General features: G+C 50.1%; 1 long non-coding RNA gene across 1 annotated transcript in view; it reads left to right on the top strand.

Moving 5' to 3' along the window:
• LOC144172522 (uncharacterized) overlaps window positions 1–21,926 on the top strand; it is a 56,366-nt gene that overhangs the window by 19,874 nt on the left and 14,566 nt on the right. Inside the window, exon 3 of the long non-coding RNA XR_013323029.1 lies at window positions 467–543. This is a non-coding gene — a long non-coding RNA (uncharacterized LOC144172522). The remainder of the gene's footprint in view (window positions 1–466; window positions 544–21,926) is intronic.

The following is a 21,926-nucleotide window of genomic DNA, read 5'->3' as shown; positions in this document are numbered from 1 at the left end:
GATATTGTTATGTCGCAACGGCACCACGTAGAGCTAACATACGCTGGAAGCGTGTTCGATCTGACTTCACAAAGTGAAACACACTGGTTTGCTTTTTACCTGAAACCTTCATTTTCAGAATTACACGTAATTTGAAGAGGCGTAAGTACTACAATAGAAACAAGTAAAGAACTAACACACACGGAACAGATTACTTGGTTGATGTGAATTGGGCTGGGGGTCACAATCAGGGCGTATTGTTGTCTGAATGATTATACTTAGGTCTAATAACACTAAGTAAAACGTTCTCATAACATACTGCCAACACGCTGCAATTGTTGGCCAACCCAATAAATATTTTGTTTTCAAACTCCTAACTTACAGGGAAATATCTGGTCATAGGAAAACAGCTAGGGTAACAGGTTGCGTTAGTATTTGGTTAGTTTCCTTAAGTGCCTTTATTAATAGAGAATCTTTTTTATTACAGTGCTATCGCCCACATCAACATGAAATTTTTTTCTACTACAAAAACAAGCCAGTACATGACCTCCAAATTCGATGGAGGTAAGGGGCATCTCAACATACAACTCAACTTTAAACTCACAAAAACCCTGAAATGCACGTTTATAGAAATTAATATTTGACTGCACAATCCTAGATGCTGCTAAGGACGTTTAAATGAGGAACGCAAAACCTCACTCCCCCTCACGTTCGTTGTTGTATATGACACGATCGCAAAATACGATGCAACGTTTAGGCGAAGCATAATTTCCCGTGTGCTGCAAATCATAGCTCTGTTATCTTGTCTTGTCCAAAATTGTACGCTTCAGGAAGAAGAAAAATGGATTGGGGAATGACCTTTACCGGAACCCAGGGACGCACGTTAACTGTCAAAATACTTAGCTACTAGTCTACTCGAACACTCATAAAACAGTTTTGTATACCCCGGTGGTGTAAGCGTTCCAACAAGAATCATTGGGAATATACGCGTGAATTTAGAGAGGTCAACCCCAAGCAGTAAACGAAGATCCCCAACGTTGCTGCGTTTCTCCACTTGCCGTATCAAACACAGCCTCTTTAGGTAGAATTGGGTAAGCTTGCGTGCTTTAGGGGCGAAGCTCCTCTTGCTTGGGCCCTGTCGCGGCCGGACACGGCAAATTGTACACGGCACATTGATGATGATTGTGGCCGAATCCCCCTAGTGATTGGCCAACCAAAGATTGGCCGAAGAGGTCATAACGTTCAACGCGTTCGTTGCTACCCAACAAGGAGGAGAGGAAGAAGAAGAGGTTGTCGTTCGTCGCATGGGAGCTGAAGACAAGTACCGGGGGTACGCGACACAAGACGCTCTGCAGAAGGCGGCGGCCAAGGTGGCTAAAATGTCACACGCCGAATTCGCCAACTTACCCATGGAGATTATCATCGTCTTAAACAAGCCCTACGTAATCACCACAAACATCGACGTCGTCGTCGGGCTTGTCAACAAAGTGGTGGAAAGCTTGACGAGTCGAGCCTTTATATGATGTGTGGGTGAATGTTTCACGGTTTTACCGATAAGCATTTTATCTTCGGCCCTCTCATCATCATTCACTTCGTAGAGATGGAGGGATGTTGTTAGTGCGAAAACAACATTGCACGCCTGGCAAATGCATGACTACGTGCTGCTGTTTTGGTTAAACTCCTACAGAAGGAATTCCTAGCACCTCTGTGGGAAATTAAAAAAAAACTGTCAGCCCGGACACATCGTGTGGGTGTGGGGAATGTTTCCTATTCCCCACATCCTCGACACCAGCAGGCGTTCCTGTTTCCACCCTTAGGTGAGACAAACCACGCTTGCTGGTGGTTTTTTCTAGCTATGTTAACAGTGCATACATTCATTCATTACTTCTCATATGACTAAAAGAGCTTGGTCAGCTACGATGACACCCGCCATCACCGGCACGGGCCGCAATATAAACTCTATGAACTGAAGCGGCAGGCAAATCACTGAACCACCAGTCTGTAGGGGGGCAAAGCGAAACTCCGCATAATATTGAGTTAATTTGGAATGTTTTAAAAACCCGCAACAATACAAAATGTGGCCAATCAACCCTGTGAGGGCGGTTGGAAATCAAAGCTGTAAAGGACACCTGCAGCGATTACCCATTCGACATCAGGTGAATTCACACGTGGCTCTACAAAGAGTGAAATAGAGACAAGTCAAATGCACTTCACACCATTTGCTATTTTACAGAGATATTCTTTGATAAGGCTGAATAATTGCATGATCCACGAACGGTTGTTGGTTTGGTTGTATTGGTGAAGCAGTTGAACACCGCTCAAACCCGGTTTTTGACGTTCTCACTTCTCCTCCATCTTGGCCGCTGCCGACGGAGGTGACGTGATCGGTGAGAGTGATGGAGAAGTGAGATGACATGCGATGGTGTGAGCTTTCTGTAATTTTTACTAATACCTAGCGCATCCAGATGGCGCGCGCATGGCCGCTACAGGTGCCTTGGGCGGAGCACAGAGCGGCACGAGAGGTCCCGTAATGATACAACACGGCTTTCCACAAAACTCTAGGGCGTAAAGTCACAGATTCGGTTGCTGAGTGCACCGCCTGTATCCCTGTCTCCGTGTGGGCTCGTAGCTCGGTCGGTAAGACAACGGACTCTTTCTCCGTTTTTCTATTCGTTGCATTCTGGATTACTGGCGGTGCCAGTAACTTCTTTTATATGTTCGCGAGAGTAGTTTCATGACACTGACAGTTGCTAAACAACCCACGGGGGGCAGAGGTACACAGCGTGGCTTTCAAATACGGAAGGAGGTCCTGTTATCGGCTGCTGTCAGGGGACCAAGGAAGATCCCCCAGTTCTCAAAACCGTAAGGCATTCAAATTAAAAACACTTAGCAATAGTGACCTGCGAGTAGTAATGTTTGCCCTTTCATAAGAAACCACGCTGGGCCTGCTGCTGTACTGGGTGAGAAAACCGGAGCTTTAACATATCTTCTCCGCATTTATTCCTGAAAGTTTCCGTTCGACTTTCGAGGTGCATTACAGTGAATCATCGAGACAGTTTTACTTTCATACACAACACATCACGCTGGTAGCGAGCTCGTGCATCGGATCTGGCAGCGCACGGTGCGGAAGTTTGGAGCACCACCAAAAAAGAGATTTCTTACGCCTTGGGTGTTGCTTTTCGGAAATCGTGGCTCAACGCTTTTGGTGCGAACGACACGGGACAATGGCCGGGACCTGCTGATCGCTTCGAAGAGAGCGAGCGTCATTGAGAAACTCAAGTGCAAGCGAGCATCGAGGCGGGTGCCCAATGCCAAGCTTATGAACGAGGCAAGTGCCATTCTGATGGTCAGCTGCGGTTCGGTAGACCAACTGACGCCATGATACAAAAGTCTTAAAACGAATAACGAGGAACGTACAAGCTACACAATGAATTCGAAAGCTACATAGAGGACGACGCGTTCCAGGCCGAGTGCAACAGCGTGACTGAGTAGCAATGCCACGCGACAGGCATCCTTTCCGAACGGCAAATGAGGAGTGCTCGCCTGTCGCAGTCTGTGACGGTCAATCTAATGACCGCCCAGAACTGGAACCTTCAAGTCCACGCTCCACAGAGAAACGGAGCAAACCTACCTAAACTAACCATCCCTCCCTCACTCGGTAGATTTGGGCAAGTAAAACGAATTCTGGGAACAGTTTGGCCAGACGATCAACCAAAAGGCAGTCTTACTGTCTCGCAGAAATTCAATTATCTCCGACTCTTTTTCAATAGAGAGGCTGCTACAGCTGTCAGCGGTTTAGCCACGACAGAAGAGTGCTAAAAGGATGGTATTGGAATACTTAAAAGGTGCTTTTTGAGTATTCTTGCTCGGGACAGGGCCCGAGCAAGAGGGGCTTCGCCCCTAAAAGGCGCTTTGCTGAAAAGACGCGTCATGAGCGAGAGTGCTTCACCACACTGTGCATGGTGAACCCCGTCAAGTAATCCAGCGACACAGTGGGACTTCGCAAGCTTCGACGGCGGTAGCCTGTGCACGCTTCTGACGGAGTAACTGTGTGGGCATCTTCGATAGATGAGCGTTGGTATCACCATGACTGCGCTGGATATGTTCACCAACGTGAGACCCACCTACGAAACCTCGGGTCCTAAAGGTCCGGCTGCATGGCCATTTCACAGACGTAACGTTGTGTCTTCGCCCTACCAGCAGAATTAGGGACACGTTTTTTTGGCGGAAGCCCGTTGGCATACGGACCTACTGTTTACATTCTCGCAAACCACCCAAGACAGGGACACCTGCTAAGTTTAAAATAACGTGTAGCTCCTATCAAGAAAAGATGAGGTTACTAGATTCACAGAGCTGGATCCCTAGTCAAACGAGTCATCCATGGCTGCTACCTCTGCAAGCGATTCCAAACAAGACCAGGCCGTGTGTCCTGCTGCCCCTCTTCCTGGTCACAGCTTGTCATCAACTAATGCTGTTGAAGCTTTGGGGATAGATTTCACAGGACTGACTAACAGCTCAAAGAGTTACATAGCCTTTTTCACATGTGCAACATCACAAACAGTGCATCTAGAAGTGGGTAGCTCGATGGCTTCAGAAGCATTCCTGATGTGTTTCAAGCGTTTTGTGACACGGAGGGGCCTACCTTGAGTCATTTATTCAGATAATGCGAATACATTCACGGGAACGTCGTGTGGCGCCAAGCGACTTCCCCGGATGTTTCTAAAAGACACTGTCGCTGGGAACATCAGCAGCGCCGAAGTTGCCTGGAGGTTCATGGCACCAGACGTCTCTTGGAGGGGAGGGTGGCGGGTGCGTCTCGTGCGAACTGTTAAGGTCACACTGCAAAAAAGTCTGTGTAAAGCTGTTCTCACCTTCGAAGAACTAGCTACAGTTCTGACCGAAGTCGAAGCTGTGGTCAATTTTAGACCATTCACATTTGTCGAGTCGTGTACAGGAGAACCGTGTGCGTAAAGCCCACCGACCTTCTGATAGGACAAATGTTTACCTCTCTACCGCATAGGACACCGAATGTCGCCACCACTGTAATGCTCACAGACGATCTTCGAAGGCCACAATACAGAAAACGGCTCACGGAAAACTTCTGGACATGGTGACAGAAGGAGTATCTGCTTCAGTTGCGATCAGCACATTTCGCAGCCCGAAGGATGGCAACAGAATTGAACGTAGAGGACGTAGTGCTGGTCTATGCTGAAAACACGCCTCTGCAAAGGTGGATGCTGGCTGGTGGACTAGAAGTCTACAGGAGCGTGGACGGCCATATCCGCTCGTGCAAAACCATGTTACAGGATGAGCTTGTCGACAACACGGCTATCAAGAGACTGTTTACATATAAACTTGCCGCCACTTAACTTTGCCAGGGCTCGGAGTATATTCCATCTCTCGGCCCGCTGACTCCTCCGACCACGAAGGCGACGAGGCAGTACAGTGAAAAACCCGAGCTCCCATAGGATCTATAAGGGCGCGGTTCGAAGCTGGCCGCATAGCCAATACAGAGTTTTCTTACTCCTTGAGTTTCGCTTTTCGGCACTTGTGGATCAACATGCTAGTTGTTTGGTCAGCCGCGCGCACTGACCGAATGGCACCTCTTAGAGTATTGAAGAATTCTATTCCGCTTCGGCACCTTCTCATTGCTTCTTGCACCTGGCGCTTCATAAGTGGACAAAAAAACCCGAATACCGCAAAATCATTCACGTTCATATGCCGGGGACGTTTCTATTCCGTTAACAACAGACGTACGTATGACAAACAGTTTCGTAGGCCATTTGGGGCGCAGTGGGAGTGGTAAGAGCCTGAAGTGCTTGGAATATAATAATTTATACCAAAATATAGAACTTACCTCTTCAAAATTCCATCTTAGTGCAGTTTAGGACAGAAAATTAGTTCTGGTTCGTTGCACAGTGTGTGCCTCAACAGCATGACAAGCAAGTATTATTGTGGTGCAAACGACAAGCCATAAGGCTATCGCGTTCCGCGCTTTCAAGCAAATCTAAAACGCGCTCATAATGTTTGTGGTATCAGGTAATCAGAAGCAAAAAAAAGGTTATTCATAGAACACTGGCCTATTTCAACTTTACAGGATTTATTTCACGGAGAGAAACTGCGTGAAGTGTGCATGCTGTTCACGATCGCCCTTAGGCACTACACGGCGCACTCAACATGCAAGATCACTTACCCTGGTAACTTAAGTATCCCTTTTACGTTCTGACAGTCTTTTGTCCTTAACGCGTTCCAAGAAAGAAACGTGCTGACGGGGCGCCTTTTTCCGACCTTGATGCTTTTTTTCGCACTCCGAATGGTTTTAGGGTTCTGGCTAGGATGCTAAACCAGGTGGTAAAATTTCTCTCCCTCGTAAGTGGAGATGCCGTTTAAAATTTCTAGCGTGGCTTGAAAAGACGAAGCCATTCTTTTTTGGCAGCAGAAATCATCACCGACGAACCAATAGCGCTGATAGCAGTGGAGACAGGCGAGTACACACAGAGAAGCAAGCCTAGCACCTCAAAACCTAATATTTAAACCGACACCGCACTAACACGTGGAAACGCGCGGTATTTGGTGTTAAGGGTGAAGAACGGTGAAGTGTAGCTACTCTTGCTACATGGTGTGGTGTCCCACTCCACGAGCAAAACCAGAAGTTGATGGTACTAAAGCCACGGCTTCGCACTAGCGGCTCCATTTATTATCAATATATGGCGAATTTTGTTTTTAGGTGATTCTAGACATTTTTGGTGCTGCCGGGTCCTTGAAATAGTGCTAGTATTCACTAAATTAGTAAATTTCTCCTACCGATTTTTCAGCAAAAGTACAGAAAACCCCTCTGCTCCGCTTACCGAACTTCTACATCAAGTTTAACCGACGTAAGTCCTTCCTTACAAAGAGGCCGCGAACACCTCGGCTACAATGGCGGGGCAATACGAAATTAAAAAACTTCAATTATCTGGAAAGTCGTTACACGGAGGTTCGGTATATGCAGGTTTAACTGTAAACCGATGTAGAGAGCACGAACCACCGGCGGTAAGGGCACCGCTACGAAACATATCTGGAATGCGCAGAAGCTGTGCGAAAACCGCTCCTCGGCGTTTAGACGCGTCCGATAAAAAAGACGGAGTGGTTTGTTGGCGTTTTACGGCTACTCGTTGTTTTGCACTAAACAGGCTCCATTCCCTTGCTCCTTCACTCCTGGTCGTTTCTAACATCACTGCAATCCTCCTGGCACCGGTACGTCACAGCGGCAAGCTCAAGAATGCCCATGCGGGATCGTTCGCAAGGTCGGACCCCTAACCACGGCCGTTAGGCTTAACTCAGCACAATCTCAGCTGCTTACGACTAAGACACGACCCCGCCACGTCGGACGTGTTGTCGCAGCAACCATCGCCTGCAACATCACAGCTACCAGTAGCATCTGCTGCTGGTGACGTTGTTGCTGGCACCACTGATAACGTTCCGCAACTGATGGAGGCTTCCAGAGACCCTGCTCTTACCGAAGAAGCAGAGTTTACGACACAGGAAGCCAGCGACAACCTTACACGCATTATCACGTAGTGTGAAGTAGAAGTCGGGGGCACGATGACCACACACGATACTGGTACACTTTGCCAGGAGACGAAAAATCTAATTAGGAAACCGCAAACCATGACAATCTCCACCCCAGCAGACAGGATAGAACTAGGGGAGCTTTCGAAGTTAACCAATAAGCGTAAGACACCAGACAAACGGAAGTATAATATGGAGAGGATCAAATACGCTGTAAAGAACAGAGGTAGCCTGAAATTAGCGACGAGGCATCTTGGCGTGGGGGAAAAAATCAGATATGCACTAAAGACAAGCACGGCATTGTCTACACAAATTGGGGTAAAATAGTCACAGTAGCCGAGGAGTTCATACGGGATCTGTACAGGACCGGGACATCGAGAATAATGCCGAACGAGAAAGTAGTTCAGAGGAGATAGACACCCCACTAGTAACTACCGAAGAAGTAATGAAGGCTTTCAAAGAAATGAAAGGGGGCAAAGCACTTGGTGAGTATCAGATAACAGAAGATCTCTTGAAGGATGGGGGAGAAATTGTACTTCAAAAACAGGAAAACCTGTATACGCCATGCCTAATGACCGCAAGTGTACCGGAATCTTGGAAGAACGCGAAAATCCTCCAAGTTCATCAAAAAGGTGACATGAAGGGCGTGAAAAAATACAAGCCGATCAGCTTACTGTCAGTCGTCTACAAGGTACCTACCAAGGTAATCAGTAACAGAATTTCTGCAACCTTCGATTTCAGTCAGCCTAAAGAACAAGCAGGGTTCCGTAAAGGACCATATTCACATGATCAATCAGGTGATAGAGATGTGCGCTCACTATACTGAACCCGTATATATAGGCTTCATAGATTATCAGAAAGCAGTTGACTCAGTCGAAACATCAGCAGTCATTCAGGCATTACGGAACCAGGGGGTAGGTGACCATTACGTAAGAATAGTAGAGGAAATCTACAATGGGTCCACAGCTACCACTATCCTCCATAAGGAGAGCAGTAAAATACCTATAAGGAAGGGTATCAGACAAGGAGACACAATCTCTCCAATGTTATTTACAGCATGTTTACAAGAAGTATTGAGAAAGTTGGTTTGGGAACAGGTGGGAGTAAGGGCTGATGGAGAATACCTTAGCAACCTCAGATTTGTTGATCACGTTGCCTTGCTATGTAGCTCGGTGGACTAATTGCAAAGCATGCTTTCCGCACGTGACTAACAGAGTAGAACCGTGGGCTTGAAAATAGTCTGCAGAAAACCAAAGTAATCACCAATAACCTCGGGAGAGCACAGCAGTTTGGGATAGGGGGCGAGGTAGTGGAAGGGGTAAGCGAATATGTCTACTTAGGCCAAGTTATCAACCCGGATCCCAACCATGAGGCAGAGATAATAAGAAGTATCACAATGGGGTTGAGTGCATGCGACAGACATTCTCAGATAATGAATAGCAGCCTACCATTGTCACTGAAGGAGGAAGTGTATGACAGCTGCATCTTACCTGTACTCACCTACGGGGCAGAAACTTGGAGGCTGGCTAAGAGGGTTCAACTTAGATTGATAAGCACTCAGCCGGCAATGGAACGGAAAATGACAGGTTTATATCTATGGGACAAGAAGACAGCGGAGTGGGTCAGGGAACAAACATATTAGTAGAATTTAGGAAGAAGAAATGGACGTGGGCAGGCCATGTAATGCGAAAGCACGATAACCGTTGGTCGTTAAGGGTAACAGAGTGAATCCCTAGAGAAGCCAAGCATTGCAGGGTGCGGCAGAAAGGTAATGGGCAGATGAGATCAAGAAGTCAGTGGGGATATATTGGTCACAGTTGGCACAAGACCGGGGTAATTGGAGAATAATAGGAGAGGCCTTTGCCCTGAAGTGGGCGTAAATAGGCTGATGATGATGATGATGAATAGTTGGCATTCAATAAAACCTCGGAAAGCAAAGGGGGGAATGCGCTAGGTCATAGAAACAGGTGAATTTTTTTGAGTCAGAAAGAAAGTGGTGAAATAATGCCCTTCGGGTGGGATCTGAACCCACGGCCTCTTCGCTACCAGCGGCCCCTTCGCTACCACCACTTTGCTACCAGCGGGGCTGTTTTCAGGGGGCGCCGAAAGTTAAATGGGAAGATGAGATGAAAAAGTTTGTGGGAAATAATTGGTCGCATTTAGCACAGGACCGGGGTATTTGGAGATTATTGGGAGGGGCCTTCGCCCTGCAGTGGGCGTAGATACGCTGGTGATGATGATGATGATGATGACCAGCGACTCGTCATCGAAGTGATCTGCAGGCGAGCCACATTCTTATGGTACAAATGGAGGGACTGCACCACCTGCTGCGAGGCGGGCTTGTTAGGCTGGGGACACCTAGCAATATGCTTCGACTCCAGCTATCACGAAGTCTCCTGAAACGACCCCTACACCTCGTAACTTCGCCACAACGAACGTACGAAGTTGCCATCAAGCATCAGCTGCACTTAACATCCTGAATCTCCCCACAAAGGCTTTGCATAAATTGCTTCATCGCGGCTTCGGTACCACCCTCGAGCTACGACTGCTGTGTCTATGTGGGTGACGTCCAGAAATGCAGTGGCTAAGTTGTGCTCTCTGCAGCACATACCTCTTTCTTCCGACACAATTCTTAATATGCAAGCGTACCTGGTGTCAGGAAGTGACATACGCTGTTATGTAGTCGAAGGCGTAGTATCCGGGGACTATGACTACCTTTGTTACAGCGTAATGTTTTGTCACACGTGATGTGCTGTATGTGGGACCAGGCCGCACCTGCCTCGTGGCGCTACGGAGTGCCCTCGAGCCACTAAATCGTTTTTTTTTTCAATCGCTGTGTCGTCCGGCCCATAATTATAAAGCTGGTGAAGTGCACTGCCACCAATGTTTTCGCCGTTTTCAAAAGCACTCCCCGCCCATTCCCAACCCCGTACTCTAATGAGGACGAAACGGCTGCGCCTCAACAGCCAAAGTTTAAGTGTGGTCTCTGTCGCTCTAACGACCATAAGATAACGCATAATGGCTGTCACACCAAAAGCAATGCAACGCGTTTGAAGCCCCGTGCATGGCGTGCTCGTGTCCAGCCAGACCCAACGTCAACTGCTAACGGTTTCGACTGTTTGGCGAGAGGGTGAGGACTAAATGAAGGAGGAGGAAGCAGCAGAGTCTCCATCGCAACTAACATATCGAAACGCTACCCGTGGTTTGCGCTGTGATTGGCAAGCTGTTTCTGAACCACCCCTGTCTCATATGTAGAACGAACGTTTGGCCCAGACCAAAAGCTTGCCTCGCTGCATGGTGAAAATAATGAATTCACCAAGAGAAGGTGTCAACTAACACGCCGCCAGTAAGACTGGCCTCAATCGTATCACGACCTATCACGTCGACCTTGTCTTTTCTCCAAGTCTCATCAGCACGCCGTGTCTATGTCTGCCCTTTGCTCACCACAAGCCTCCTCTCCCGCAAAGGACGCCTGCAGTTGGTGGTGCACCAGCTTAAGACATTGGCCTTTGTACTTGCTGTCAACTTCACTGAACAATCCGCTTCCCTGCCTGTACCGCAACAGTCCATTGTAAAATGTTACTCTCGGTGTCTCTACAACAGTTGGTGATTCCCGTTAAAGGCTACATCTGGGAAAGATCCATTCATGGGCTTTTGTGCTTCAGGAGACGAAGTCTCTCGCTCACCTTCTGCAATTTACCGCATACAGTGAGCGGTCCAATCCTGATCAGCGGTCTTGCTCAATTTCTAAACCCCCGGGCAAGCCGGCTATTTTTGTCTAAACTGTTTCCCCAAACGCCTATCCCTCTACATTTGTGGTTTACAGCCTGGCAGGAGGTGGTGGTGGTAAAGGTGCAGCTTCCGCGTTGTGCCCTTATCATGGTGTCGTGTTTTGTGCGCTCCTAAAGTGGTCGTGCTCCCCGCCTGTGCCTCGGTTGGCTTACCCTACTACGGCGAAGTAACCTTTGCGGCGCTATTGTTGTAGCGGGGGATTTCAATGCTCCACGTTGTGACTGGGGATACCCTGCCTCAAAGGATCGTAGTAGAGTGGTCCTAGAACACTTCACGATGCCTGCTTTTTTGCTGCTGAATAATATTTACAGCATGACACACCGTTTTACTCATGCCCGGAAGCCCCAATGCTCACGTTATTTGTTTGTGGTGCTGGGAACACAAACGAATCCTGGAAACGCCAGGCGGACAGCTAGAGCAGCGATCACCACCAAAATCGCATCGACTGATTCCAGACATAAAGGGCCGCCTTTTTCGCTGTTACAGTGGTGAATTGGGATGCCTCTCGATCCACACTCAACGCTTCCTTCTCAGCCTCCATCCCGAACCCCATCCATCTACTTCGCAGCGTCCTCATGGAAGCCTCCCAGCAAAGGTAGGTGGAGTTGTGCCGCACTGGGCGTGATCTCTGGCACCTGCAGCTCAGGGCCAAATGTAAGCAAGCCGAAATAATTGCCACCCGGGACCTTTCGTCGATACACGCCAGGCTCCAGTATGAGCGCCTTACCGCTGCTGCCGGACGGCATGAGGTGAGGCTGTCCAGGCGGAGCTGGCTTGACTGGTGCGCCTCTCTCGGTTCCTCATCTTCAACGCCACCCGCCTGGCGCACTTTTCGCGCCATGGAATCTGGCAGTCGCCCTCCGGAAGCCGCAGCCATGGCTTGCCTTGCATGACACCAGGATCCCATACAATTCTCCCAAGTGTTGTCCGGGCCTCATTTTGCGGCCTTTGATGCTGTGCCAAAAGCAAAGCCGGTCCCGTTCCTTCTGTCGGACGGTGTGGCTTTACCGTCAACTCACGAAGCCGCTTCGCAAATTCAGTCCCCGTTTACAATGGTTGAATTCTTGGCCGCGATCCTTCAAGCGAGAGGGCGATCATCATCGTCGTCGTCGATGTATCTGGCTGTGTTCAGACTCTGCAAATAACGCATCAAAATAACGGAAGAAGTCCTGAAATCCACCGAAAAATCATCAGACCACCCGCCCAATGTCGCGAGGACCACGGGGAACCCAACATTCTTGCCGTAAGTCACGATTTCATGAACTTACGGCTATCTGAACTTCCGAAGCGGGAGCTCACGAGCTAAGCCTACTTTGGAACAGGCCGGCTCAGACGCGGCTCCTGATGGTGCCGCCAGCTCCTGTCGTGGACGCAGTAGCTTCCAAAGTGCCGGAGAACGATCGACCACAAGATACGCGCATGGAGCTGAATGAGTATGACCAGGAAAGAGACGACGAAGACACTAGTCAAGGCAACTGGATCGAGGTAGTTAGCAAGTCGAAGAGAAAGAACAACAAGAACGGACTGCTGGGAGACGAAACACAGCTTCACCCCACTACAAATACAGCCCAGGAAGCAAAAGCAGACAAGCCTCGCGTCTCCCCGAAGCCGCCACTGCTACCGAAAGATGACTTTAAGATGGTTATCAGACCCACGGAGGGCCTTGACGTCCGAAAATACCAAGCGGCAACCATCTCCGACAGCATACTCAACGCTGCTCAACTCTCATGGAAATAAGCAAGCATCAAGATCAGAATCGACTACGACCAAAACATCGCGACCGTGAGCACACCTCACGAATTCGCAGCAAGGAAGCTTGACAACATCACCCAGCTCAACATCAACGGCAAGTGTTTCAAAATCAATCATTACGGCCTCTTCCCCGAGGATTCAAGTAAGGGTGTCTTGCACGACATACCGATCGAGTACACCCCGAAAGAAATTCTCGAAGATTTATGGATGCCCGGATACAAATTCGCGGCGTGTCGACGACTTGGACAATCGGCCTCGGTGGTGATTACCATCCTCGGACAGAGAGTCCCCTTCTATGTCTACTACAAAGGAGTAGAAACTCGTTGTGATCTGTACAAAAAAACCCTTCCGTACTGCTTCAAGTGCTTCAAGCAAGGTCACCGCTCCGACGTGTGCCCAACGCCAGACGTCATAGCATGCGAACGCTGCGGTGCCTGTGACCCACTACCTGACCACCTGTGCAACCCCAAATGTGAGCTGTGCCAGGGGGACCACCTCACCGCCAGCAAGGAATGCAGAATGCCGTTCCGGGAGCTGTACCTTCTCCGAAAGAAGAAATGGGAACGTGACCACCCCTCGAGTCGGACGGAGTCCACCCACCGGTCCCGCAGTGCCACCCGGGGGAACAGTGGGCCAGCCGGGCGCTCAAAGTCACGATCAACCTTCCGACCCCAGGGGAACCGTTCACGGTCCCGGTCAAAGTCCCGACAACACGGGGAGAGGCAAGGGCGGCAGGACAACGACGCTGACGGGAGCAAGGTGAGCTGGGCATCCGTTCTCTCTCCCACTGCTCGTCTGTCCAGTCCACAGTGCAGCGAATGTGATAAACTACAACAAGAAATCAGGACACTCAGGGCAGAAATTCAATCACTCAAATCCCTCATGACACAACTACTCAAGAAAACATCCGCGCCAACCCCACAAACACAACCCGGTACGCTCCCTCAAGATGCCTCAGAAGAGCCCATCACGACACCTCTGACACAACCCGCTATAGAAAAAAAACGAAGACTGGAACAGGCGTCCCCTATGCAGAACGAAAACACCGTAAGTTATATAAACAAAGAAGAATTCCAAAGCAGTCTCGAGCAACTCACTAGTCTCGTCCGGGCCAGCTAAAGACCATCTCCGCTCAGGTAGGGAAACTTGGAAGTCAAGTGGCGCAGCTATCAGGACAAATGCAGAGCACCCAAACCAGAATCGAGCGCCTAGAACTTCAGCACTCGACAAGCACCGGCTGTCACTCAAGAAGGGACAAACCGTACCTCCGCCCAGGACAGACAGACACGACGGCCGAAAGCTACATCACCAATAGTGAAGACTAACTACAGACAGAGTCCGCAATCTCCGCTACTAATCTGGCAGTGGAATTGCCGAAGCGTTAGACTTAAGAAGGATGACTTACAACAATATATTGCTAATCAATCTCTTCGCCCCGATGTAATAGCTCTCCACGAAACGGCCCACCACGCGAAAATTCCTGGCTACGCAACCCACATCACTAATAACGGAAGGGATGTCTGCACCCTAATTAGGAAAGATATCATGGCTGTTCAACACCCCTTGACAACAAACACTCACGATAATATTCTAACCGAACTAGTTCCTTCAACGCCACCCGCCTGGCGCACTTTTCGCGCCATGGAATCTGGCAGTCGCCCTCCGGAAGCCGCAGCCATGGCTTGCCTTGCATGACACCAGGATCCCATACAATTCGCCCAAGTGTTGTCCGGGCCTCATTTTGCGGCCTTTGATGCTGTGCCAAAAGCAAAGCCGGTCCCGTTCCTTCTGTCGGACGGTGTGGCTTTACCGTCAACTCACGAAGCCGCTTCGCAAATTCAGTCCCCGTTTACAATGGTTGAATTCTTGGCCGCGATCCTTCAAGCGAGAGGGCGATCATCATCGTCGTCGTCGATGTATCTGGCTGTGTTCAGACTCTGCAAATAACGCATCAAAATAACGGAAGAACTCCTGAAATCCACCGAAAAATCATCAGACCACCCGCCCAATGTCGCGAGGACCACGGGGAACCCAACATTCTTGCCGTAAGTCACGATTTCATGAACTTACGGCTATCTGAACTTCCGAAGCGGGAGCTCACGAGCTAAGCCTACTTTGGAACAGGCCGGCTCAGACGCGGCTCCTGATGGTGCCGCCAGCTCCTGTCGTGGACGCAGTAGCTTCCAAAGTGCCGGAGAACGATTGACCACAAGATACGCGCATGGAGCTGAATGAGTATGACCAGGAAAGAGACGACGAAGACACTAGTCAAGGCAACTGGATCGAGGTAGTTAGCAAGTCGAAGAGAAAGAACAACAAGAACGGACTGCTGGGAGACGAAACACAGCTTCATCCCACTACAAATACAGCCCAGGAAGCAAAAGCAGACAAGCCTCGCGTCTCCCCGAAGCCGCCACTGCTACCGAAAGATGACTTTAAGATGGTTATCAGACCCACGGAGGGCCTTGACGTCCGAAAATACCAAGCGGCAACCATCTCCGACAGCATACTCAACGCTGCTCAACTCTCATGGAAATAAGCAAGCATCAAGATCAGAATCGACTACGACCAAAACATCGCGACCGTGAGCACACCTCACGAATTCGCAGCAAGGAAGCTTGACAACATCACCCAGCTCAACATCAACGGCAAGTGTTTCAAAATCAATCATTACGGCCTCTTCCCCGAGGATTCAAGTAAGGGTGTCTTGCACGACATACCGATCGAGTACACCCCGAAAGAAATTCTCGAAGATTTATGGATGCCCGGATACAAATTCGCGGCGTGTCTACGACTTGGACAATCGGCCTCGGTGGTGATTACCATCCTCGGACAGAGAGTCCCTTTCTATGTCTACTACAAAGGAGTAGAAACTCGTTGTAATCTGTACAAAAAAACCCTTCCGTACTGCTTCAAGTGCTTCAAGCAAGGTCACCGCTCCGACGTGTGCCCAACGCCAGACGTCATAGCATGCGAACGCTGCGGTGCCTGTGACCCACTACCTGACCACCTGTGCAACCCCAAATGTGAGCTGTGCCAGGGGGACCACCTCACCGCCAGCAAGGAATGCAGAATGCCGTTCCGGGAGCTGTACCTTCTCCGAAAGAAGAAATGGGAACGTGACCACCCCTCGAGTCCGACGGAGTCCACCCACCGGTCCCGCAGTGCCACCCGGGGGAACAGTGGGCCAGCCGGGCGCTCAAAGTCACGATCAACCTTCCGACCCCAGGGGAACCGTTCGCGGTCCCGGTCAAAGTCCCGACAACACGGAAAGAGGCAAGGGCGGCAGGACAACGACGCTGACGGGAGCAAGGTGAGCTGGGCATCCGTTCTCTCTCCCACTGCTCGTCTGTCCAGTCCACAGTGCAGCGAATGTGATAAACTACAACAAGAAATCAGGACACTGAGGGCAGAAATTCAATCACTCAAATCCCTCATGACACAACTACTCAAGAAAACATCCGCGCCAACCCCACAAACACAACCCGGTACGCTCCCTGAAGATGCCTCAGAAGAGCCCATCACGACACCTCTGACACAACCCGCTATAGAAAAAAAACGAAGACTGGAACAGGCGTCCCCTATGCAGGACGAAAACACCGTAAGTTATATAAACAAAGAAGAATTCCAAAGCGGTCTCGAGCAACTCACTAGTCTCGTCGGGGCCAGCTAAAGACCATCTCCGCTCAGCTAGGGAAACTTGGAAGTCAAGTGGCGCAGCTATCAGGACAAATGCAGAGCACCCAAACCAGAATCGAGCGCCTAGAACTTCAGCACTCGACAAGCACCGGCTGTCACTCAAGAAGGGACAAACCGTACCTCCGCCCAGGACAGACAGACACGACGGCCGAAAGCTACATCACCAATAGTGAAGACTAACTACAGACAGAGTCCGAAATCTCCGCTACTAATCTGGCAGTGGAATTGCCGAAGCGTTAGACTTAAGAAGGATGACTTACAACAATATATTGCTAATCAATCTCAACCCCCCGATGTAATAGCTCTCTGCGAAACGGCCCACCACGCGAAAATTTCTGGCTACGCAACCCACATCACTAATAACGGAAGGGATGTCTGCACCCTAATTAGGAAAGATATCACGGCTGTTCAACACCCCTTGACAACAAACACTCACGATAATATTGTAACCGAACTAGTTCCTCAAAAAACAAAAAGAGGTCGAACCATTTTTATCCTCAACATCTATTGCCGGCCGAAAAACAAAGCCCCTGGACTGGCGGATATCATTCGACAGGCAAAAAGAATAGCGGGCTTTAATCCCTTTGTCATCGCAGGGGACCTAAACGCCGCACACCAAGCCTGGGGCTACATGTATCAAACCAAACGAGGAAGAGAGCTCTCCAACATTATCCACAAAGAGAGCCTCACCCTCATCACAGACCCATGCACGCTAACCAGAATCGGCACTAGCTCGACGAGAGATACCTGTCCGAATCTTACCTTAACATCAAACATCTTCAACGTTAATTGGAGGAATTGTGAGGAAAGCTTAGGAAGTGATCACATGATCATCGAGACTAAAGTGTATGGCCCGTCATACAGACGGCAATTAAGAGAAGCGAAACTTACGAACTGGGACGCGATACGGAAAAAAAGAAGTCAAGACCCCACCACCACAATAGAAGACATAAACGCATGGACCCAAGACCTCTGCAACGATATTTCACAAAACACAAAGAAAATTCAAATTTCCAATCAAACACCGGCAGTGGACAATCACTTGCTTCACTTCTGGGAAGCCCGGCGCAGCTTACTGCGGAGATGGAGGAAGCAGAGACACAACAGAAAGCTCCGCTTACGAATTGCCAAACTCAACACAGAAGCGGCCCAGTATGCGGCGCAGCTTTGCCGCCAAAACTGGCTAGATATATGTGACACCTTAAACGGAAGACTCAGCACTTCGAAGTCATGGCAAATTCTTAGATATCTGATAGACCCTACCAAGAGCAAGCTAGAATCTAGCAAGACAATGCAGTATATAATACACCAGTACCAAGAATCTGGAGAGGACCTCATGAGTGCCCTCAAGAACAGGTATTTCCCGGACACACCCAAGGAAGTTTTATCGACATATAGTGGACCACCAAATGCCACCCTTGATCAGCCAATAACACCGTTTGAGGTGCGGGCGGCCCTGGCCAAGATCTGCCGGAACACGTCTCCTGGCATGGAAAAATAACTAACAAAGCCCTGGCAAACCTGGACGACGATTCCATCGTTGCTCTGTCCACCTACATAAACGATTGCTGGATGAGCAGCATTCTCCCGAGTTCATGGAAGGAGGCGGAAGTGAGATTCCTACCCAAACCGGGCAAGACGCCATGCGTCGACAACCTCCGCCCGATTTCCCTCACCTCCTGCATCGGGAAGGTGATGGAACACGTTGTTCTATACAGGTTGCAAAGGCACTTAGAAACTACAGACCAAATGCTCCAGAACATGTTCGGATTTCGCCCGCACCTATCCACGCAAGACATCCTACTTCAACTGAAATCCGACATCTTCGAAGCAGCCAGTAGGACCACGCCAAAGGCCATCCTCACATTAGATCTCAAGGGGGCCTTCGACAACGTGGCTCACGGCGCCTATATGAAGAACCTCAACGACCTCGGCTGCGGCGAAATAATTTACGAATATGTCCGTTGTTTTGTCACAGACCGCAAAACTATCATCAAGATGGGAGACCTACAATCCGACGTTTTCTCGTGCGGAAGTAGGGGTACGCCGCAAGGCGCGGTTCTGTCCCCAATACTGTTCGAGCTCTCATAATGCGTCTGCACTCCTTAAATCAGGTGTGCCACTTAATCAGGTGTGCCTTAAATCAGGTGTGGTTCAGTGGCTAAGGCGTTGCGCTGCTGAGCACGAGGTCGCGGGCTCGATTCCCGGCCGCGGTGGCCGCTTTTCTGATGGAGGCGAAAAGCAAAAGCGCTCGTGTGTACGAGATTTCGGCGCACATTAAAGGTCAAAATTAATTCGGAGCCCTCCACTACGGCGCGCCTCATCGCCTAACCCTACAATGAAAGCCACTAGGGTAAACGCCCTGAATCTTGGCTTCGGGCGGATATTGTCCACATCCCTCATCACGGCAAACCACCACATGAACTTCGCCACATGCGCCTGATCGCCTTGACATCTACGCTGTGCAAGCTGTTGGAGCGAATGCTTGCGACCCGTCTTCAGTGATGGTTTGATAGTTCCAATTCAGGCCTCGTCTTGCTACTGAGGATGGTTCTGAATACCGGTCGTCAATGGTTGTGGCGAGAGGCCGTTCTCGCCGTGAGGGGACTGTGCTAGGTATGGACATACGCAAGGCATATGACAATGTTAGTCACGCTGCAATCTTAGTCACGCTGCTAAGTTGTCCCCGCCTTCCAGGCAAAGTCAATGTCTGTGTCCGGCACATCCTACAGCACCGCTATTTTTCCTTTCGCATCAACGGTGGACGTTTCGGCTCCTTTACACTAGTGCGAGGCATACAACAAGTCTTTCCTTTTAACTTTTAGGGCGCAGCCCTATGGCGCACGTCTCTGGGCTGAGTCGGTTCCGTCGCTGTCGTCACCATTGAACGATGGCAAGACCGAATAGTGAAAGTAATGTAAGGGGGATAGTGCCGCAATATTGTGAGGGGAGGGCGGTTCGCCGCGGCGGCGCGAGCGCTCTCCGAAAGCGTGCTGTTGGAGTGGGCGGTAGAATGGAGTGGACGGTATGTCGGTATGTTGGGGTGGGCGGCAGTATGCTGTAAGGAGGAGAGTGTCGCGAAATTTTGAAATGACGGCGGTTCGCTGTGGCATTGCGAGCGCTTTCTGAAAGTGTGGTATGGGGGAGGGGGGCGCGGTATGCTGTGCCTGCAAGAGACGATCTCCTGCGCGACGCTGGCGAAAACCTTAGGGGGGCGTGGGCGTTTAGGTTGTTTGCGCTCTCTGCTTAAGACGCGCGTCGTAATGCCTTCCTGTGACGCACTTCGTGCCACTACGCAGAGGTTCATCATCGCTGCCGTCGAGAGTACCCACGGATGAGTAGTGCCTCAGCGCACAGCTGCAGCGCCCAAATATCACCTTAGGAAGTATTGTAATTGCCAGCGATTTTTTAACACGTCTTGTTTCCGCTAGGCTGGCACCTTGCAGCTTTTCACTGCGCCTATTTTCTCATGTACGCCATTGACATGACTGTATGGACAGCCCAACCAGCCTGCAAAGACAAGCCAAGCGCCCCCAGCAAGCGTTAACAAACTGTCAGAAATAGGGAGTATGTGGGTAATTGTGTCATCACCCTCTCTCAAGAGAAGACTGCTGCACTTCTAGTCGCCAACACTTGGGGCGGTCGATGTCTTGCAGTATCTCCGATATCACTGCAGTTGAATATACTGCGATTCTCATTGTCTCACACCTCCGGGTTCTGAGCCTAGACATACCGGCCTCAGGGTCGGCAGCTCAGTGGTTATGATCTCCTCGACAGAAAGCCTGAAAAGTGCACCACCTTGTTCACCGCATCTCTCGAAAGTCTGGCGGCGCCTGCTGGGCGATTGTCCGTCTACTAGCGGGATTCGGGCTACACCCAAGTCTCGTGTACCAGGCACAGTTCCATCACATGGCGCAAGCGAAATGGGATCGGCTTGAGGCGAATAATAGCGCCACCATGCGCAACATCACTGGTCTCCCCCGCAGAATACAGATTCCGCAGCTGGAAGCAGAAGCTGAATTAAACACGCTCGAGGAAACCATTATTAAGCGTCGTTCTGCCTGTAAGATCAACCATGTACTAGTTCCAGAGGAGGAAGCTCTCACCGCGTACATGGGCCAGCCACCCGATATGATGCCAGTCTTTTCGGCCCCTAGGCCACACAGGGTTTACGATCCGGTGACGGATAACAAGCCTGTGACAACGCTCCATGTCAATACTTCGGGCCTTCATCGGCCCCTGCACACCATCCTTGGCGTTTTTGACAGGGCGCCTGCGACGCAACCGGTTTTCAAGGCTTTCGTGGACCTCGAAACATGCGACAGCATCGTCACCACGGCTTTGAGGCGCCCGTCTTACCAAGCCTTGAACCAAAGCTGCGTGTACGAGACTCTCCGTGCTCTACGAATCCTGCTAGAAGAACTAACTGTCATTAGGGATGGTCTGCAGGCACTTGTATTGATCGTGACAAGCGCGGCAAAGCTGTACATTTTCACAGACTGAACAGGCAGCTATTCGGGATTCCCTTTGCGTTGCGCAGTGTACAAGCGTGTCTGCATGCTATCACGCGATGATGAACACCTACCCATGCCCTGTCGTGTGCTGTGGATTCGCCTTGTTATGCTTTCTGGACACACAGCGGCAGATATCGCCTGCCACCGAAGATACCTCCCGTGGCCATTACACTTCTAGTATCTACCGTAGACGAACTGATGGTAGAAAAGAATAGGCTGCCAAACGCCACGCGTGCTTTACTTCAACCGCGTGGAACTGCCTATTAAGTGGGCTAGTTCGCTGCGAGAAGTCCTGCTGCGGAGGCTTCAAGTTGGGGTGGCGTTATCCCAAGCACTCACTCATGCTTGGCCTCCCCAATATCACGCCCAGTTCGCGGATACCTGCCCCTTCTGTGTGACTCATGTGTGAGCCGCTGACGTTGCACACCTGTTGTGTACGTGCAGAGGTCTCAAAAACCCCAGAATGCAACACCTCCACGCCACAGGGCTCCATCCTTTCAGGCCCCCAGATCTTCGGCGTTGTTAATAGGGACCCGAGCACTGGTATCTTCATGGATTTCCGTGTGAAACAGGTGCAATTGTGTACGTTTAAAACTTTCCGCTATGCCGTAGGGCAATCTCTCGCAATTAAAAAATGAG

This window comes from Haemaphysalis longicornis, unplaced genomic scaffold (assembly GCF_048455015.1).
Source record: "Haemaphysalis longicornis isolate Haplotype H1 unplaced genomic scaffold, Haemaphysalis longicornis Haplotype H1 scaffold_23, whole genome shotgun sequence".
In the NCBI taxonomy this organism is placed as follows: domain Eukaryota; kingdom Metazoa; phylum Arthropoda; class Arachnida; order Ixodida; family Ixodidae; genus Haemaphysalis; species Haemaphysalis longicornis.
This window is presented reverse-complemented; position numbering and strand designations above follow the sequence as displayed.